General features: G+C 43.3%; 1 long non-coding RNA gene across 2 annotated transcripts in view; it reads right to left on the reverse strand.

Annotated features, from left to right (window-relative positions):
• Nucleotides 1–19008, reverse strand: part of LOC141277528 (uncharacterized) — a 43020-nt gene that overhangs the window by 14767 nt on the left and 9245 nt on the right. Inside the window, exon 5 of one of the 2 annotated variants that reach the window (XR_012329040.1) lies at nt 18228–18890. The exons of the other annotated variant lie outside the window; for it this stretch is intronic. This is a non-coding gene — a long non-coding RNA (uncharacterized lncRNA). Of the gene's footprint in view, nt 1–18227; nt 18891–19008 lie in introns of those variants that run through there. 2 annotated transcript variants of the gene reach the window in all.

Raw genomic sequence — 19008 nt, forward strand, 5'->3', positions numbered from 1 at the left:
GTGATATCAGTTTGTATTTACATCGGTGAGTGTACTCGACCACATATAGGTACAGAACATATGACTGTGGGTGGAGGTTTGTGCCTGCGTGTGTATGTCTGTCAGTCTTTATAAGTGTATTTACAGTAAAGGCACGAAATCTCTGTGGAAATCCTTGACTCTGTATTGAGCAAAGTGAAACAAGGCCAGTTATGAACTGTCTGGGCCCGTCAGCCCTAAGGAGACACTTCAACTTTCCAGAACCCATTGATGTTCACATCCCTTTCTCATCGAGGAGAGAACAACCTATTTCCCTTGCCCCCTGCCCGGAATCTGGAGAGGGAGCAGCAGGACCTCTGTGAAAGGCCAGCTCTAAACTCACAGTCCTATTGATCTTTCAAAACAATATGGTTGCAGAAAAATTAAATAGCCTGAGCAGGTGTTTGCAGCTTATCAAAGAATCTGGGAACTTCCCCAACGAGGCTGCTTACAGAAGAGGAAAAAGGAAGATGGACTGGCCTAGGTTAATCCAAGCTCTCATGAAAAAGAAAGATAATTTATGAGAAGGTACTTGAGAAAAGGTAAAGTACCATCCAAGAGCAGGATATTGGTTGAATGCTGGACATTAAATCCTTGGTGAAGTAGCCTATGAACGGGAGAAAACAGGGTGGGGCCCTGACATTCCCAAGCCTTTTATTCTGACATTGGCCAGAGTGCCAGAGGCCGGATGGCCTGGGTGGCCTGGACCAGCACCCTTAGCCTCTTCCTTGGTATTGTGGAGCTTGAAGTCATAGAACAAGAGTCAGATCTTGCTTTAAGACCTGTGGAACCAGTAGAGAGTTCATGGGCATGATGGAGAGAGGGCAATGCCGTCAACTCCGGGAGAACATTAACCAACAGTTATGGAGAACGATTGTTCCCAAAACTCATTTGACTCTCACCACGTACAAGGCAGAAGGATTAGCGTTCCCCTTTACAGATGAGGAAATCGCCACACAGAGAGACAGAGTCACTGGCTCAAGGTCAACAGTGAGGCAGTAGGAAACCTTCCATTCTGCTGACGTGGTTTTATTGCAAGTTTTCTTCCTTCTCTTGAAGACGAGACCAGGTTACCATCCTTCATTCCTGGCAGCTAGAGAGCGCTAAGTCTTTGCTTTAAAAGATGTTCAGCTCTGCCTATTTTCTGTGCATTCGGGTTGGGTTGAGTTGGAAACTACAGAGCGTCACCCCACCGCCAAATCCTCTCCAATATCAGAGCTAGAGATTTTAAAGATGAGAAATGCCCTGGAAGGCAAAGCCGAGAGGATCAAGTATTCTTTTCCTTCTCATCAGTTTAGTGATACATGACATATCTTTTAACCTTTCTCACCTCACTTTCCTTGTGTGAAGACTGAAGAGTATCCAATAGATGATATAGTGGCTAAATGCTAGGATTCTGGGGTATACTAGTAAGGTGTGTCATGAAAAATATCGAGAGTCCCTTGGGAAAGACCCAGGGTTGTCACAGAGCTTTGTAAACCAAAAAACATTAGAAAGTTGCCAGGCATTATAATGTTTTTATGATTATTATAAAGCTAGCCAGGAAGCACTTACAAATTTAGCAGGAGCAGCATCAAAGCCCTGGCCACGTAAACCTCCTAGGAATCTTTGATAGTAAAGAATTCTATTTCCCTTGGGGAGTAAAGGAGCAACTCGAGAATCCCAGCTCCCATGGCCTGGCCCAGTACATCCCGAATATGGCTAGGAGCTCTCTTCTCCACCACCCCCAAGAGTGTGCAGTGTTTCCCAGGACAGTGGAAGATGTGATCCTCCCACTGGCTAAATGGAACTGTGTGTCTCTCTTTCTCCTCCTTCCTGCCCAGCTCACTGCCACTCACCACCACCATCCTTATCAGCACAGCCCTACATCTGCCAGTTTAGACTCAGGAGCCTGTGATCACACCACGTGGAGATGTGTCTCTACTTGAGGATTCCGGCCTCACCAGCCTTCGCCAGGAAGTTAAAAACAGGGGCCTCTTTTGCATCCTCTTCTCAAACTGCCATTTCCTCAGATATGGTGAACTCTACTGGAAAAAAAAAAAAGGCAAATAAAAGAGGCAGCTCTTCCAAAACAGGGAGATTTATGAGATTGGCGCTTGCGGAGGGGCCTCTCCTCTTTCTGTGGAGGTATCACTCTTCCCTGGGCTGGGCCCTGGGACAGCCACAGCCGAACTCTGCACCCCAGAGGTAAGGCGCTCCTGTCACCGCTCCCAGACCCCTCCCCTTCCCATCACTGTTTACAAGGAGCTACCCCTCTCGGTAGATTAAGCCCTCCAAGCCTCCCGCTCTCGGAGGCCGTGTGTTGAGCCCCATGAGCTGACTTGTGGCAGTTATTAGCACGAGAGGAGAAGTGCTCTCCTCATTAGGGAGAGAGCAGCTGGAGACAGAAAGCTTTTCAAAGGCAGAGAACTGACCTCCAGCTCAGCGGCTGGAGGCCGGGGTATTGCAGACTCAGAGATGACTCTCTTCTCTCTCTCTCTCTCTGCAGCCTCCGCCCACTCCTTTCAGTAGAGTCCTGACCTTGTAGATCCTGAACCACTGCCCCCATCCATCTCCCTACATTGTGTCTCTCTGGTGAACTCATGCTGGGAGATTAATTGCTGCTATCACCCCTAATCCATCACACTTCCCAAAGATTGTTTTGACATCTAGTTAATTTTTGGCTGATGATTTATCAAATTCTTATTACCGTGCTCTGAAGGGGCTCATTTATTGTGTTGATTCATGGTAATGATAAAGGGGAAGCATTTTGAATTTTAAGTACATTTCCCTCATGCTTCTTCTACCCAGTGTATTTAAAAAAAAAAAAAAAGGGGAAAGATAGGGGAGGGGACTGTAGCCAGGAAAGTCTTAAACAATTCAAAATGTGAAAGAAAAGGGAAAGGGGAAAAATTCTTTCATTATGTGAGCAAAAGCCAAAAGTCTGAAAAGGTTATATGTATGTATAATATATACGTACGAAGCACTTTTAGCATCTGGGTCTGAACTGCGTTTGGAAAGCTCATACTCCTAAGACTCTTAAACGTTTATTGCCCTGTAATATTACCTAAATGTCTACTACTATTTTATTCAAATAGAACTTAATGGTAAATGATTTCAGTCATGTACTATGAAATGTAAAATGAGCGTCTTTGCCAGGCCAGATGGCCAGCCACCTTTTAAAAGTGCAGGGAGACTTTTCTTTGCCCCTCAGGTCACTCCCCAGACCTTCCAAATGAATCGTTTGCCACTCAGCTCTATTTAATAAACCCAGATGGTAGGAAGGGGTCCAAAGCCCATGTCCGCTGTTTTTTTCAGAATCAGAGGAGCTGGTGTCTCAGGGATGGAGCCCAGAGGTGACAGGAGGGCCCCAAGGTAAAGGCACTCAACAACAGTCATGGGGCGGATGTAGGGGAAGCAGTTAATCCAGGCAGAAAGGCTAGGGAAGGTCCTGCGGTCACCAGATGGACAGGCTCCAGGCCATGTCCTTCCACAAAACAGGAACAAGATTTCTGGCCAAAGAAAGGGAAGAAAGGTGAAAGAAGAAAGAACTGTGAGAGGTCTTTTCACCAGGAATCTTCAACAAGAAGGCCGCAGTGAAAAGATGCCATATACAGACTTCCTGGATATAGAACAAAACTGTTTTGTTGTCCTTAGCGCCAAGAATGTGCTTAGGGGATGCCCATCCCACCCTCTGTCCACACACCTCCCAATACCTGCCCTGAGTCCCCCACCCGTCTTCCTTCTTTCTTTAATTCTCACAAAATCCAGCTCATCACTGGAGGAAGTCCATCACCCTGAAATCTGTAACACCGCCGTATATGTGGCCAGCCTGTGAGAAGGCACGTAGGCGTTTTACTGGTGAAATGATTTGGTACGTAAGGTGGCGAGGAGAGAAGAGAATATCAAATACACGCCCCCCCTCCCTTAAAAATAAATTGGGCCGTTTTCTCTCATTTTCTATTTGAAAAATTAAATACAATTATTTGTCTCTTGAAAGCGGGAAGAGGGATGGGGGAAGGGCAAGGTAGGGATAGGGGATTAAGAGGTATAAACTACTATGTATAAAATAAATAAGATGTAAGGTTGTATTGTTGGGATATAGCCAACACTTTATAATAACTTTAATGGGGTATAATCTAGGTTGTAGATTGTACACTAGGTTGTACACCTGAAACTAATAAAGTAAATCAACTATAATTTTAAAAAGTAAATAAATAAAAGTAGTAAAATTCATATATATATAATAATCTAGGCTTAGAAATATATTTCCTTGTATATACACACACACAGACATACGTATGTATGTGTACATTAAAATAACTAACAAAAGTCGTATAATTCACATATATAATAATCTTGACTTAGGAATATATTTACTTATATATCTAGTGTGTATATATATATATATATACACACACATATATACATATATATGTATACACATACACATATACTTAGAGGGTGAAGCAATCATGAAAATTATTTCCATTTTTAAAATAGCTATTGATTTCGTCATATTTTAATTGACTTTTTGCCAATTGTGATTATTTTTTTTGCAAGCATTCCCCATTTTACCTTAGTATACTAACGTGGATTTATCGTTGTTAGAAGTTTTCTTCCACCATTTTCAAAATCTATTTCTCCTGTGACATCTCTCATTTGCTTAATATCATACGTGTCTGCATCTTCTCTATTTTACTTAATCAGCCTTGCCGGGTATTCATCTTCATTAACATCTTCCTTTCTCAGTGATGGCAACACCGTTCAATCAGCTACTCGGGGTAAAATCCTCAACACCATCCTGGCCTCAAGTGTGATCCATCTGCAAACGCTTTGGGACAAGATATAGTCTGCATCTCACTTCTCTCACCACCCCACCCCGCTTTAACAGCCTAGGTATCCCTCCCCTGGACCATCGTAATGCCCTTCTGCAGGATCTGACCCCTAGCTCCCTCTGTGACCTCACCTTGCACTTCTCTCATCACTCCCTGTCCACGCTGATCTCCTTGCTCTTCCTCCAGTGAGCCAGAGAATGTCCCTCTCAGGGCCTTCCCCACTGCTGCTCTGTCTACCTGAAATGCTCTTCCCCCACAGAGTAAAACTGGTATTTTAAATCTTAAGTTCCACATCGCACTCCCTCTTCCATCTCCCTCAGTAAACTAATTCAGCTCCTACTTCACGATGAATATAGAAGCCAAAAGATATCCAAGATCTAACATGGAGTCGAAGGGGAGAAACCCTAAAAGGGGCCAAGCTTGGTTGCTAAAGACAGGTGGCCAGGTTGTGGGGAGATGCAGAAACCTACTCGGGACGGGCACCGTGGTGGGTAGGACGGTGAGGACACAAAACAACGTCGCCCTTCTCTGTCTTCTGTAAGAGTCTCATGGTCCAACAGCCGTGTCAGTAGCTGACCCTGGCTTTCACGATGCTTCTCTCAATTGCAAGATCACTTTAACCTTTTAAAGGGCACCAATCACGTATGGAGAATGTGCTCTTGGAAGCAACTCCTCTCCCTGACCCGTTCCTTCCCCAGCTAGGTCCACTAGCCAGCCACCCCCTACACACACACATACACACATATGTACACACACACATACACACGCACCCATCATCCTTCCATCACGGCCGAGATGAAGCATGACCCACCTGGGCACAGAGCTCCACTTCTGCTCTTTCCCTAGGAGAGCGCATCTAACCAGTTATCTCCTCTGTGCTCCCTGCTGTCACCCCAACTCCCCGCCCCACAGACCCGTCCTCTTCATCAGCATGAAAACAAGGTCAAGTTGAAGGCAGCTTAGAAGTAAAAATGCCTCCATGGCCCCCCTAGCTTCCACCCTCTGCCTCTACCCCATTCACAGCCAAGATGGTCCAAGAAAGCTCTCTCACTCCCCGTCTCCACTTCCTCTCCTCCGTCTCTCTCCTCAGTGTACCTGGTCAGGCCCCACACTACTGCTCCATCTAACCAGCTCTTGCCCAAATCCCACGGCCTCCTTAGTCTGTACTTCTTACGCCTTCACTTTCCCGACCCTCTGGCAACACTGGGTGCTATTGATTCCTCTCTCTTGCCTGAAATGCACCACCCTAACCTGGCCCGCATCTTCAGCAGTCAAGGGTGCATCTTTCAGTGTTTTTACGGCCCTCACGCCTGTTAGATCTTGGATTGCTTCTCCACCTTCGGACTCCATGAGTCCATTCTCTCGGCTTTTTTCTTAACTCTCAGACTTGTTCATAATTTCTTCTTCCTCAGCCCATATCTTCAATGATGTCCCTTAAATGTAGGTGCTCTTCAAAGTTCTGGGCTCAGCCCTCTTCTCTGCAAAATCTCCCATGTGATCCCATCCCAGCTCCAGTAGTCATCTATATGTTAACGTCTTCCAGATAGATAGATAGATGATAGATAGGTAGGTGGATAGATTGATAGATGATAGATAGATGAGAGATTGATAGATGATAGGTAGATAGATAGATAGATAGTTGGAGATAGACATATATCTCATTCAGACTTTCCTTCTGAATTGCAACCTTTCCTGGTAGAGAGCCAATAGGTACTTTAAACTCAATATATCAGCACCTGCGTTCCATCGACCATCCACGTCTGGTCCACTGATCCTATCTCAGTGAGCGAGACCACCACCACCATTCCACCCAGTGGCCCAAAGAAAGGCTGGGAGCCCTGTTTGGCTCTGTTTCTCTTTCTTCCCTTTCCCCTGCCATCTACCACTAGTGACCTTAGTGATTCTGAAATAGACTGTTTCCTTTCAGTCTCCAACGTGTTTGCCTCTGTTTTGACTTTCTACTTTACATGACTACAGCGGCCCTTGTCTACTTTCTGCTTTTGGCTTATACTTTTAAAACTCATTCTCTACATTTTGGAATGTTTTCTGATTACAAAAGTCATGCATATATCTATTAAACGTTAAAACCACAGAAGAAAACCAAGATAAAAACTAAAATGGTCCATTTTGTATATGTGCGTATATTGTATGCTGCATACTTTTAAAATACAACCGAGATCGTATCCTATACATATTGTTTTGATACCACTCTTTACCACTAAATAATATACCACAGAACTTTTCCATGTTAACTATTTTTTAATTGTGCCAATTTCATAGGCAAAATAAAGTATCATTATGTTAATTTACATTTCTTTGATGAGGTCATTTAAACATAATTTTATATGTTTCTGAGTTATTTGACTATGTTTTCCCTAATGATTGACTCATGGCACTCACACATTTTGCTTTTGATAATTTTTATTAATTTCTTTTTGTATGAAAGTTGCTATAGATATTATATATGTCCCAGTTACTTTCCAAAAATTATAATCTTGTTTTTATTTTTACATATTATGGTTTAGGAACTAAATTTAATGTAATGATATCTGTCAACTTTTTCCCTTATAGTTTTCCCCTTGCTTTAATGCTTAAAAAGGCCTTCTCCCTCACAGCAGGTAGGAAGTCAACTGTATTTTTCTACTCTTACTTATATGTTTTTAAATTTTGGCATTAAATGGTTTAATACATCTGGAATCAATTTTGGACTAAGGTGTAAGTTGGACTGTATGTATATATTTCCAATTATTTAATTAGTTATCTGAATACAATCTATTAACCAATATATTTGGTTAATAAATTCTCCATTGATTTGAAAGGCCACATTTTCCACATATACAAAATCCCAGAAAAACACTTCAGTCAGTTTTGGACTTTCAATTTAGTTCCACTGATCTATGTCTGTCTGTCTGTCTCTCTCAGTTTTTACTATTTTAGCTTTTATACCACAATTTTTCATGTGCAAGAATAAGAAACCCCTCATGTCTTCTCTTTCGAAATTTCTTTGGTTTCTGTATTGTCTGTACAAACTTTAGTATCATTCGTTAATGTTTTCCAATTTCTATTCAAATTTTGATTGTAATTACATTAAAGTTATAAATTACTGTTCTTTCTATCAACTGAGAAACACATGCATGCTTATTAATTAAAGCCACCTTTTACGTGTTTCAGTACAAGCATGAAAGTTTCTTCATGTAGTTAGTGCAACTTTTAGTGTTGCTTATTTTCCAGAAATTGAATGATCTTTTGATGCTGTATGAGTGGGAATTTTATTCATATATTATCCAATAGTCTGTTTACAGTGTAGAGTAAACCTATGAAGGCTTGTGTATTTATTTTGTAACTAGCCATCTTATTAAATACTCTTTAATGCTAATAGTTTTCCAAATCCATCTTATAGATTTTCCAGGTTATCAAGAGTATAATCTGTAAATCACATCAAAATTTTTCTTCTCCTTTGCAGTATTTAAGCTTCATATTTTCCTGTCTTATTTCTGGGACTCTCAGAATTCTAAGTGATGGTGCTGGTAACCAGTATGTTTCATAGACTTAAATGGGACTGTCTAGTGTTCTATTATTTAAACATATTTATGGCTTTTTATTTCGTATACCTGTCCTTCATCATGTTAAAGTATTTTTATACTTCAAGTTTCATAAGAATTGTGTTATAATTAATTATGAATGGAAATTAAATTTTATAAAATCTTTTGGGGCATCTATCAAGATACTGTCATGATTTTGCTTGGCTATTGGTGTGGTGAATATTATTTAAAATAGATTAATGCTAAAGCATCTTTGCATCTCTGGAATAATCCTTTTCTGGCCACCCATAGTCATCCTTCAGAATTCGATTGGATACAATTTGCTAATATTTCAAGGATTTTTGCACTTATACTCAAAAATGGGATTGACCTATAGTTTTTATATTTAAAGTATTGTCATGTTTTGGGTTTAATATTGTGACAGCTGGGAAGTTAACTGGGAAGGTTTCCACCTTTTCCTATGCTCTGAAATGGCTTAAATAGGATAAGAAGTATTTGCTTCTTGAATATTTTCCCATAAAATATTTGGGGAAGATAATTATTTTATTCATTTTTCAAACGCATCTATACTTATCGGTTACTTTCTAAATAGTCTGTAATTACAGATTCTATTTTCTTTTTATTTCGTTCTATGCAAAAGTTGTTTTTTTTCTTTCTAATGTCCAAGCGATTGATTGTTTATGTATGCACTTTTATTAGAATTTCTTATTTTTGCCTCTTGATCAAACATTGGGGCCTGTGAAATTTCTAGTCTTTGAAATTTATTGAAGATTTCTTTGTAGCCAAGAGTAGATTAATTTTCATAAACATAGCATGACTGTTTCAAAAGAAGATGTATTGCTATTTAGAGAGTACATGATTCTGTATATAGTAAGAGATCTGATGTATGTTTCATTAGATCCGATGTCATTATTTACTTAAACTTCGTTGAACTTCCATGCTGGATTATAGGCAACACCCTTCCTGGTCCCTGGCACTGCTATATGTTTTTCCTATCTTACTTTTAATCTTATAGGTCATTTTCATAGGATTCTCTAAGGCAGAAATTAAACCTTCATAACCACAACTTCATTTTACCCAGAAGTCCCCAGAGAAGTCTTTCTAAAATGCAAATCTCATAGGAACACTTTTTGTCTAACACTTTTAAAATACTCCGTTTCAACTCCCCACTCGCTATCCCTTCCTTTTTTGTCCTTGGGTTAGAGCACAGACCCCTAAAAATGGCTAGTAGAGCCCTTCAGGGGATCGAGCCTACTTGCCTCTTCTCCTTTCTTGCCACTCCTCACATGTGACTCAATCCATCAGTCATTGAGAAACGGTTGCTGTTCCACTTTTCTCTCTTCCTTGTTGCAGGGGGTTTGCACCCGCTATGCGTAAAGCCCAGAACTTATTCCGCACCCTCTGCTTTCACTTAGATTCTGCTTATCCTTTAGGACTCAGCTTAGATATCATTTCCCACCCTAGGGCTGTGAGCTCAGGCTTCTATAACTCCCTTTGAATTCCAACCCACCCCTTGCTGCTGTATTTAGTATTTACCTCCTTGTGCCATAATTGCCTTCTGTTCTAATTAGGGGTGAGCTCCTGTGCCCAGAGATCGGGTGACCTGTTCTGTGCTTAGGTCAGTGCCCCTCACAAAATCAATACTCCACAGAATGTGGCCAGGGTGAGGGCTGCTAGAGTACTTCCGGTCTCACTGTTTGTCGGTCTGTGCTGATGACCAGGCGCTTTGCAGAACTGAGCTTTCAGGTTGAACACTTTGTAAGTAACAGTTATAACTGATGTTTTTCGATTATTTTAATGTTCTTAAAAAAATAGCCATTTAAAAAATACATTAAATCAGGGAGTTCCCTGGCTCCCTCCTAATATTTTCAGGTGGTTCTGTTTCTGGCTCTGGTCTTTTTTGGGTTCTTTCATGACACTGCGCTGATTTAAGGAGGTCTCTGCAAAGGTCTCTGCAGTTCTGAGCTCTCTGTGCAGGCTTGGTATCTCAGGACCCCGAGCTCTCTGTTTTCAATCGGGGAGACTACCGTCTCTGCCTGGGTCCCCCCTGCTTGCTCCCAGGCAGCAACCTGGGACATGATAGTCCTCACTTCATTCATTTCCCATCTCGCGGGGATCCCTGTCTTTCCTCGCCTGATGCTCAGTGTCTTGAGACCTGTTTCTGCGTGTATTTTGTCTGGTTTCTTAGTTGTTTCGGGTGAAAGATTAAACCTTGTTACTCCATGTTGGGCAGAAACAATGTCACCCAAAATCGACTTTTGATGTAAGCGAACGTACTCATGGTTTGCTTTCAATGCGTGCCTTTGCACTAAAAATATATTTTCATCTAAGAGATTCCATTTTTCATACTTAATCCACCAGGAACTTAATTGTATGTAGGAAGCAAAGTAGATTTCTAATGTCGTGAGCAGTTTGGGGGTCAAATAGAACTGGATGACATTCTGGTTTTGCCATGTCACCCTAGGAAACGTGTTTCTTTTCCTTGAGCCTCAGTTTTCTCATTTGTCGAAAGGGCACAGTCACCCTCACCTCAGGATATTCTCATTTAAGTAAAATGATATCTAGCACTCCCTGGGCACAGTGCCTGCTATCAGGTAGGTGCTCAAAAATGCTGGTTCCTTTTTACTCTTTTCATAACAGCATGAGTTATTTTCTGTGACTTATTTATGTCTTACGTGATAATCTGTTTAATGTTTGTCTTCTTAATGCACTGTGAGATCCACTTCTTTTGTTTTCTGATCTATCTCCAGGACAAAGAAAGAGCCCAGCCCACTGCAGGCTCTCTATAAATATTGTTTGAGTTCCTGGACGAGTACCTCCTCTTCCCATGCCCTGGCACTCACCTCTGCCAGCTAACGTATGCCTTGTTAATTAATGATTACTAAGAACAGTCTTAGAGATTGATATAATTTTCTACATAATTTTTGGAGGAATAAACAAAGGCCAAAGTTATAAAGAAACTTTCAAAGTCCCTGACACTGGAAATGCCCCAAGCCCTAGAACTACTTTCTCATGTTCACTATCTGTGGTATTGGAACTCACCAAATACCCATCCTACCCACAGGATCCCTTTCATATTCTAGTACTCAATAGAGTAGTAAGTCAATATGCACTAGTATATATAAATAGATAACCAACAAGAACGTACTATGTAGCATAGGCAACTCTACTCAATAGTCTGTAATAACCTATATTGGAAAAGAATCTGAAAAAGAGTGGATATATGTATATATATAGCTGAATCACTTTGCTGTACACCTGAAATTAACACATTATATATCAACTATACTCCAATATAAAATAAGAAATAAAGAATGCTAAAGAAAGAATAGTAACTCAGAAACTATAAGAGAAAGGAATCTGAAAAAGAATACATGTATATATATATATATATATATATATATATATAACTGAAAAAGAACATATATATATAACTGAATATATATATATATAACTGAATTGCTGTGCTATACACAGTGAAATTTACATGATATTGTAAATCAACTATACTTCAAAAAAAAAAAGGAAAGGAAAGGAAGAGACCACAGCTCCCTCTCTCCCAGCCATACGAGGACACAGAGAGAAGGTGTCTTTCTACAACTCAGGAAAAGAGCCCTCACCAGGAACCAAATCTCCTGGCACCTTGATCTGGGACTTCCCAGCCTCCAGAAAAGTGAGAAATAAATGTCTGTTGTGAAAAAAAAAAGAAGAAGAAGAAGAAGAAGCAGTCAGATTACCTTGGCTAATGTCTTGCTGTGGATTGAGAGTAAAAACACGACTTTTTAGGAGAGAGCTGTGTGTTCATTGTGGCTGGGGAGGGTGTGGCAGTGGGAAAGTATGAAAGAAATGTGAGTGGCTCAACCATTTCCCTTCATCCCACAGTGGACAGTGTTATGGGGCTGTCTGGGCCCTCACTACCACATCTAAACCAGTCAATCCCCAATAAGGTGTAACTTGGAAATGATGGAGAACACGGGAAAAAAAGACCAAAGAATGATAAATGTTTCTTTCTTGGTTAAATAGCAGCTAAGACACTAGCTTGCAATCCTGCCCATCTCTGCGATAATTATATGGAGAAAGGAATTTACAAAAAGAGAGAAAGAGAGAGAGAGGGGGGAAACCCACCGGCGACAAAGCTCCTTAGGCTTGGATTGGCCGTTGCGTGAATCATTAGTTTTCCCGAGGAATGATCAGGAGTGTCATTAGGATGCATTAAGCATCATCTAACAGGGCTGGGGGAGTGCACGAAGGCTCTCTCGCTATTGCATAATTGATGTAGATGACTCAAACTTGCTCTGCTCAGAATATCCTCACCCCACCAGCCCTGTCTCTCACTTTCAGACTTTCACTTCATTCCTTGATTCTCTCCTCTGGGGATGGAGACCTATTCTTGCAGCGGAGGGAGCCTCGGGCTTTCCAGGGCAACCACATCGGACTCCTGAACTGCGGAGGGAAGAGAAGCAGAGAGGCACTGAAGAGCTTTTTCATTCATTTATTGGACCAACTCATTATGTGGGACCTGGAGGTTTGGGTTGGCTTCCACGTAATGCTTGCCCTGCCTCTTCCCTTTCGTCTCCTCTATTTAAATCCCTCCCACAGGGCCACCCTGGCCACCTAGTGCTGGCTAGTCCCCTTCGCCCCGATCCCTCCCCCCTCCCTCTCCCGCCTCCCTATCTCATTTTCTGTCCCTTTAAATGAGGTCACCCTGACTGAATGAAGGACAGGAGGCCCAGAAGAGGTCAGACATTAGCACTGCTATAACTGCACTGCTACTGAAACTGGGCAAACCCATCCATCAATGGCTCCACTAGTCCATTAAGCCTCCCATGAAATATGCCCTGCTCTGAATCGCATAGCCATACATCTCCCGGTCTAGACACCTTCCTGTTGTGTGAAGATCAATGCCGCTCGGTCATGCATCATGTGTCATCCAGTAGCCCTCACTCTAATAACCGTGTCTATTCTCTAGTCTGCAGTATAAATTATGGCCCTGAGAAAGTACTATATTATTCAGCAACCTTGGGCGCTAATGGATTATTGGTTGATAATGTGAGCTCCCTTTCTTTTTTCCCCCATTTTTGGCTAAATCTCATTTTTATTTATTTATTCCTCTCTATTTTTATTTGATTTAGCTCCGGGTTGAGTGATGGCTGCTTTAGACTTCTGTCAACATACTCCTGAATCAAACCCCTAAAAAGGACGACGCTCTCAAAGAAGCCCAATCAGAAAGAATTCTCTGCGGTCGCCTATTACCTAATGCACCTAGTCCAGTGGCATTCCTTTTGGCTTCTGTTTCCTGAGGTTTCTGTTAAGGTGCTTTTTTTAGCTGAAGGGCAGTGTTAGAGAACCAACTTCGACCTGGGCACCCGGAAATCCTAGTGTCCCATGAGGCTCAGTGTTACAGAGTCCCCGTCTGCACGGGTCCTTCTACCCCTCTGATTACTTCAATGCTGCCAGCTGCTGATAATTACTAAGGTAACACTGACTCTTAGTTTTCCTCTCTGGAAAATGGGTGAGAGAGGTGGACCCCAAGTGGACACAAAAGGAGGAAAAAATCAATGATAGCGAAGAACTCTGAAGGTGTAAGTTTCCATGTTGAGCCACATTAACTCTGGGAAAAGAGATGGTTTCCAACTACCCAAGGCTTTATCCTAAAAATGGTAATATTTTACAGAGAAGTAAGGTTTGTATTTGAGAGGTGTCCAAAAATAGGCTAGGCTTCCCTGGAAAAGAAAGAACCTCTTGTTCACCAGAATTCAGGCGAAGGCGACCATCTGGAAAGCGTAGCATAAGCAGGACACTCAAACGTCTGAGGAAATGTTATAGCCAAAGTGACATTTCACATCTCGTCCACTCTTCAGGTTCTGTGATCTTATGATATAGATGGCAAATAGCACTATTTTGAGACATTTAAAAAAAGAAATAGTTTTAAGTAATAATAATTTGGGGGGGGAGATGAGGTTGACCACGGAGGCTGTGAATGCCTTTTTTCCACGTGTTACTTCATATCTGGGCTCCAGCAGAGCCCATGTGGTAAATACTTGTTCTGGTGCTCATTCTTTTTTATTGTTTTGCTTATTTGTGCTTATGAACACGAACACCAGGGCAGAGTTAGGACTTGTGTGGCTCTGGAAAGAGAAGAAGCAGAAGGAGCCTGTTGCTGAGAAAAGATCTTCAACTAATCCTCAAAACCCGAACCACCTAGCCATTTCCCAAACTCGCCCAAAGCCTAAATCTACTTGCAAAATTCTTTTACTGACCTCACACTTTTTCCAGTCCCCTCAGTTCTCAGGCGCAGCAGTCTGAGGAGCCCTGCCCGGGGGGCCAGCTAGAGCCCTGCACCACTTCAGGGCCTGAGAGTCTGGACGAGTCTTATTTATATGTTGATCTTTTTTCTTTTTTAATTAATAGGCTTCTTTTGTTAAGCACTTTTAGATTTACAGAAAATTTTAGCAGAAATTACAGAGAATCCCCATATATCCTTTTCCCCCCCCTTAACACAGTATCTCCTTTTTTTTTTTTTTTTTTTGCGGTACGCGGGCCTCTCACTGCTGTGGCCTCTCCCGTTGCGGAGCACAGGCTCCGGACGCGCAGGCTCAGGGGCCACGGCTCACGGGCCCAGCCGCTCTGCGGCATGTGGGATCTTCCCGTACCGGGGCACGAACCCGTGTCGCCTGCATCGGCAGGCGGACTCTCAACCACTGTGCCACCAGGGAAGCCCTCTCCTATTTTTAACACCTTACATTACTTTGACACATTTGTTACAACTGATGAGCAAATAGTGATACATTATTATTAAGTAAAGTGAGCAGTTCATGTTAAGGTTCACTCTGTGTTGTACACTCTATGGGATTTGACAAATATATCTACCATGACAGTATCGTACATGATAGCTTCCCTGCCCTAAAAATCCTGTGTGCTTCACCTATTCACCCCTCCCTCCTTTTCCCCAAACCCCTGGCAACCACTGATCTTTTTATTGTCTCTAGAGTTTTGCCTTTTCCAGAAAGTCTTAGAGATGGAATCATGCAGTGTGTAGCCTTTCCAGACTGGCTTTTTTCACTTAGCCATATGCATTTATGGTTCCTCCGTGTCTTCCCATAGCTCAATAACTTATTTCTTCTCCTCATTGAATAGTATTCCATTGCATGGATGGACCGCAGTTTACTGATCCATTCACAATCTTATGGAAGGTCATCTTGGTTGTTCCAAGTTTTCGCACTTATGAATAAAGTTGCTATAAACATCCATGTGCAGGTTTTTATCTGAATGTAAAATTTTATCTCTTTGGATAAACACCAAGGAGTGTGATTGCTGGATCATACGGTAAGAGTATGTTTAATTTTGTAAGAAACTTCCAAACTCTCTTCCAAAGTGGCTGTACATTTTGCATTTACACCAGCAGTGAATGAGAGTTCTTCTTGCCCTACTTTTTCGTCAGCATTTGATGTTGTCAGTGTTTCCGATTTTAGCCACGCTAAAATGTGTATAGTGAGACCACATTGTCATTTCAATTTGCAGTTCCCTAGAGATATATGACGTTGAGCATCTTTTCATATGCTTATTTGCCATTGTTGTTTGTCTTTTTATTGTCACTGTCTGTGTTACTGCCTCTTCTAACCACGCTCCAAGTCTCCCAATGTCCCCAGAAAGCTAGCAAATGAAGCTGCCTGGGCAAAGGTGTCCATCCTTCCTAAGAGAGAATGTTGGCGTGAGTGGGGATAGGGATGGGGGAGACAGAGGGCACGTAAAATGCATGGCATGCCTAAAATGCGCAAGACACATTTTATGCCTTTTGCTTACAATTTCCTATTTTAGAGTCACAACCATCCTGCTAGGTAAACACTGCAACCCCCATGTTATTAATAAAGAATCTGAAGTGCACATTAAGTAGCTTAGGTAATTATGGAGTGTGTAAGCACTGAAGTTAGGCTGCAGACTCACATTTGCCTCGGTCTTGGTCCATCAAACTCCCACCGTAACATGTGCTTCTCTGGTAGCAGGAGACCAATCAAGGAACACCACCCCTAGCCTTGCTACCTTCCTCACGTCTTCCTCAGTGAACCAGAGGTACCAATGAGAAGGCGGCAGATGTCTGGTACAGAGCCTGGAGGGTGGGGCACGCAGGACCGAACACATTCCTATGATGGATTAATGAGGGGAGGCAAACAGTCTTGCAGCCAGACCTGTGCAAGCTACAAGCAATCTGCCAGAGTAATTGCTGTCTTCTCTGAGCGACTGGCCTCTAGTGCCTGGTCTGAAAGTCTCTGTGTTGGCACGAAAGGGTAAACCAGGAAAGAGCATGGCTTTGCCCCGAGCTTCTCCTCCCAAGAAAAGCCAGTGCTCGGGTGGGAGTCCATGCCTGTCCATATGGCCCAGCCGTTGAGGCACAGGACACAGGCCTACCCCCCATCAGCTCTAAAGTCACAGATGTAAAAATATCCCATTGCCCGAAGAAGAATCAGCGGTGAGCATTTCTTCCCATCATTCGGGCATCCTCTTCAGGTGGGGAAGGAAGAGTCTGGAAATACCCCTGGAGGGCTTCTGGAGGAGAAGCCAACCTGCTGGACTGGTCAGGATGCCAACTCCCCATGGAAGAGTTTTCTCTGCCAGCTCCTGCTGCCTCTCCGAGCCTGGCACTAACCTGTTGTTTGTTTGAACATGACAGTAATGTGTTTACCTAATTAGGAGATGCCAGAGTTCCCCAACTTGTAGCTGGGAGTTAGGGTTTCCTGATGAATCACAGGTACGCCCCCTTGTGAAAGTGGCTCAGTGTATGGGGAAGGCTCTGAGGCCCCGCATTCCAGCAGCTCCACTCACACCTTCCAGAAGTCTGATCATGGCCCGCTGGCCCTTCTGTGCCTCAGTTTCCCTTCCTCTAAAAGACAAGAAAGCAGCCCCACCTAAACCTCCTCCCACCCTCCCTCCAGAACCAAATGCATCATTCTGCTTGCCCTTCTCAGAGGTGACAAGCAATGTCAGTGGAAACCGCTTCCTACAGGGGAGCAATTTCTGTTTACATATGTGATGCCCACCCCCTGCGGACATGCTGGCTGCCCTGTGGCCTGGCTGGGTGATCAGGGGAATGTCATAAGGTATGGCTTCCACCTTCTGCCAAGGGAACAGATTTGCTGCCTGCTCTGAGGACAAATCCTTTGCCAGAGGTAAGCCCTGGCATGGGTTCTCAGATTTTTTTAAAAAGTGGGGCAGGGTGCATGGAGGTGGCTCAAAATCAGAGCCTGAGAAAGAGAGTGGGGACAATGGAAACAGAAACAAACAGGTCCCGGGTTTGGGAGAGATGAACTCAATAATCTCCTTAATCTCTGTCCCTGAAGGACACAAATGAATGAAATCATGTTCTAGTAAAAGTAGAAGCCGAGGAGGAATCGGTGATAAAGTGTCGCTGGGTGTAGGCATCTGGACATGGAAAAGGTTTGCTGATAAAGGTTTGGGGAGAGCCAGGGCAAAAGAGAGAGGGGCTCCCTTTCACACACTCATCCCACTATTTAGGCGTCCAGAGCTGTCATTTACCCTCTCAGAACGTGGGGACGATGACAAGGAGAAAAGGTCTCTGGCTGCCAGAGGTCTCATAAGGCAGCCTGGGGAGTCCACAGCCTCTGAGGTCTCCAGCAGCTAGCCAGCCAGCCTGTGCCGGCCAGGAGCCAGGTGATCAGCTGTGAGCTGTGCCCCCTCCTCCAAGACACAGCCTCGGCCCACCTCAGATGCCCCTGAGCAGATGGCAGGCTCTTTGCAAGACACAGTTTAATGGTCCTTAATGTCCCACCAAGAACCTGTGTCTTCCCTCTTTACCGCCCATCCCCCAGCACCACTGCTCAGGTGCATCAGTGACCAGGGGAAAGAACCAAACTGACCTCGGAAAAAGACACACGAAGCTTTAGGAAACCAAGGGCCTGACCAGAGAGGGTGAGTTTAGAAGTATGTCTTATACTACTCAGGAATGAGCTAGGCTGGCTGAATTAGGAGCATGCCACGTTGCACCAGAAAAGAGCTAGACCTGGAGAGAAATGAGCTGGAACACCGGGAGAGGGAAATGAGAAGATAAAGCCCTACCAGAAGGTATGTGTGTTTTTTTTCATGTGTCCAAAGAAAGGAAGCAAACGCATCTCCCAAATGAGCCTTTTACTTTCAACCTGGCAGGTTGCGCTTCCTACCTTGACCATGGGGTCCACCCGACTCACCTTGGCTCAGAGTGTGGCCCGAATGATACATAAGAGATACGGACTGCAGTGCTGGAAAGGGGAGAAAAATGTCCCAGGTCTGCTCCTCTGATCTCCACGCAGAGCACGTTTATTGGGCCCGCGCACAGTTTCAGTTTCCATCGACATCAGAAAGACTGAGGGGAACTCGTCACTGTGCGTGCCTGTTCAGAACCCGGGTTGCAAATGGTCCTGGCTTCGTTCTGGGTCAGAACCTTCTCCCTTTAACTGAATACCTTTCTCTCCTACAAATTGCCGCACCGGAAGATGTTTCCATGTTGGTATTTCTGCCCTTTCTGCCAAAGGAAAGGAGTCAGGTCACCACATGGATAAATGATGGCTTGGGTTTTTAATCTCCCCAAAACTTGGTGTCTGGTTTTGCAAAGTTACCCTCAACAACCTAGGACTAGAGAA

The sequence above is a fragment of the Tursiops truncatus genome, chromosome 21, assembly GCF_011762595.2.
Source record: "Tursiops truncatus isolate mTurTru1 chromosome 21, mTurTru1.mat.Y, whole genome shotgun sequence".
NCBI lineage: Eukaryota > Metazoa > Chordata > Mammalia > Artiodactyla > Delphinidae > Tursiops > Tursiops truncatus.